The sequence below is a fragment of the Halichoerus grypus genome, chromosome 8 (genome assembly GCF_964656455.1).
Source record: "Halichoerus grypus chromosome 8, mHalGry1.hap1.1, whole genome shotgun sequence".
In the NCBI taxonomy this organism is placed as follows: domain Eukaryota; kingdom Metazoa; phylum Chordata; class Mammalia; order Carnivora; family Phocidae; genus Halichoerus; species Halichoerus grypus.
The window spans coordinates 78,150,117-78,153,186 of record NC_135719.1 but is presented as its reverse complement, the minus strand read 5'-3'; the positions used below and the strand labels follow the sequence as shown (position 1 = coordinate 78,153,186).

The window sequence follows — 3,070 nt, the reverse complement described above, 5'->3', positions numbered from 1 at the left end:
TACACTTACATGTTTTTGCAGTGAATAATTATAAACAGCATATCAAATATATATTCCTTTGTAAACAATTTCTCTTAATAATTTAGCGGACACATCAACAAGTCTAAATTTCCATCATTTATGATGGCTTAGCTCATCTTATCAAATCCCCCTTTCTGAATATCTTCTCATTTCTAATTATATCTTTGAAATGTACCTTTAATTTTTCCTTTTAGATTAAATAATGAATGGATCCAAATACAAGTTATACATACACATCTTCAACCTTTCTCTTTTTTTTAAGATTCATTTATTTACTTGAGAGAGAGAGCACGAGTGGGAGGGGCAGAGAGACAGGGAGAGACTATCTCAAGCAGACTCCTGCTGAGCACAGAGCCCAGCAAGAGGCTCCACATGGGGCTCAGGACTTGATCTCACAATCCTGACATTATGACCTGAGCTGAAACCAAAAGTCGGGCGCTTAACCGACTGCACCACCTATGCTCCCCATCTTTAACCTTTCTACTTACCCATAGTGATAACAGATATTTCCCTTGAAAAAGTTGTTTGTAGCCATTTTACTCACCTTCAAATAGCATTTTAGCTAAACTAAACTTCAAATACTTGAAGACAAGGTGTCATGACCTTTATCTTTCAGGACACTCTGGGGTCCTGTAGTTTCTACATGATCTTAGTATATCATGAGTAAATATTTTGTTTCAGTAAAGACACCATTATCTCTCAGGTTTGTGTTTGAACTGCCACTTATTAATTCTAGAACAGAACTCTCAAAAGCACAAAATCTCTCTCACTCCTAGCAAAGTATGGAGAAGCCCTTTTTCTGAGTCCGCTGACACTCTGGGGTTTAGAGTTTCACCGATTTAAAGTACATCTTCATTCTCCATGTCACTGGTTGCAGTCACAATATTGGAAACTATCAGAGGACTAAGCCTATTCACTTTAAGCTATGACTCCTCTTAGATTCAACACTCTTACAACATTCATTGGCTGGTCACTATTCACTACTGCATGAGTGATTAATGCCTGAGATTTTGCAGGTGTGAAGTAAATGAATAATCAGAGAGTACATTCTGCTACAGTATGTGTGCACAAATATGATTAAGAGTTTGAACATTCAGGGGCACCTGGGTGGCTCAGTCCTTAATCGTCTGTCTTCGGCTCAGGTCATGATCCTGGGGTCCTGGGATCGAGCCCCGCATTGGGCTCCCTGCTCGGCAGGAAGCCTGCTTCTCCCTCTCCCGTTCCCCCTGCTTGTGTTCCCTCTCTCGCTGTGTCTCTCTTTGTCAAAAAAATAAATAAAATCTTCTAAAAAAAAGAGTTTGAACATTCAAATCATGGCTATTTATGACACAGAACACGTTTTCTTGAATATATATGGAGAAGACTGAAGAAGCCCAAATTATTGCACAATGAGCATGGTAAAGAAGTTCTCTACCAGGAAGATGTGACTCTTTGCTCCTAATTCCTCCACTTTACCTGCCTTATTCCCACATGATTTCTTTCCCTGTCACCCTAACCTAACTTTTGATTATCTCATTTCTATTTTTTTAATCTTCCCCTGCCCCCTCTGTCCGTGTTCTAATTTCTAAATTAAACACTTGCAACATATTTTCCACAAAATCATTGATGGGCAAACAACATATCAATGTTCAGTTCCCATATTTCTCAATTCTTCCTTATTTTCTACCTTCAGAATACTTCAGCATCTTCTCTACTGATTGAGCCAATGGATACAAATGACTCTGTGGTATCTGAATTTGTACTGATTGGACTTTCAAATTCATGGGAGATGTATCGTTTTCTCTTTTGGTTCTTCTTTGTGTTCTACATGGGAATTATCCTGGGAAACTTCTTCATTGTGCTCACAGTAATTACTGACTCTCATTTACACACCCCCATGTACTTCCTATTGGCCAACCTCTCTCTACTTGATCTGGGTCTGTCATCTACCACAGTGCCCAAGACAATCTCTGATATTTTCACTGACTGCAACATCATTTCCTTTCCAAAATGCATGATACAGATATTTTTTATTCATGTCATGGGTGGAGGTGAGATGGTGCTGCTCATAGCCATGGCCTATGACTGATACACTGCAATCTGTAAGCCTCTCCACTATCTGACCATCATGAGCCCCAAAATGTGTGTTTCCTTTGTAGCAGCTGCCTGGATAGTGGGAACAATCCATGCTGTATCTCAGTTTGTTTTTGTCATAAACTTGCCCTTTTGTGGCCCTAATGAAGTAGATAGCTTTTACTATGATTTTCCTCGGGTCATGAAACTTGCTTGTGTAGACACATACAAGCTAGAGTTTGTAATCATCGCTAACAGTGGGTTTATATCCATGGCTACTTTCTTCTCTTTAATTACATCCTATATCTTCATTTTGGTCACTGTCTGGAAACGTTCTTCGGGGGACTTGTCCAAAGCATTTGTCACACTGTCAGCTCACATCACTGTAGTGATTTTGTTTTTTACACCATGCATGTTTCTCTACATGTGGCCTTTCCCCACAACATCATTGGATAAGTGTTTGTTCATTGTTGACTTTGCTATCACCCCTCTCTTGAATCCTGCCATCTATACATTAAGAAACAAAGACATGAGAGAGGCCATGAGAAGACTGGGCAAACGGATTGTGGGTCCTCATGGGATCTCAAAATGAATGGAGCAGATCTAGATACCACATGCTTCAGGCTCACCAAGAACACTGCAAGTCATGCGACTATCATCATTACAATGGTAAGAACTACTATTGTCATGATAGTTCAACAAAGGTCCCCCTGTAGAAATTGATTATTGAGTCGGAGGGGACTTTATTTTGCTAATGACAGAGAATAAATTGACATCACCTACTTATATCGAGAAGAAAGGTGAGAACAGAAAACTGAGCTGATTTGTACGAGTAACTTAACATTCAAATACCATTTTCTGTGACTTGTATTGTAAATAATTGTATTTACTCTCAATAATGAAGACATACCTCAAATAAGTAATAAATATATCTCGTGGTAACTTACAGATTTAATAGATAAAATGTGACTTTGAGTAAATCAAAATCAATAAATTC

At 38.8% G+C, this 3,070-nt stretch overlaps 1 pseudogene; it reads left to right on the top strand.

Annotated features, from left to right (window-relative positions):
• Positions 1-1,726: 1,726 nt before the first annotated feature.
• LOC118529666 (olfactory receptor 4F4-like) lies at positions 1,727-2,665 on the top strand (annotated as a pseudogene).
• Positions 2,666-3,070: the final 405 nt, after the last annotated feature.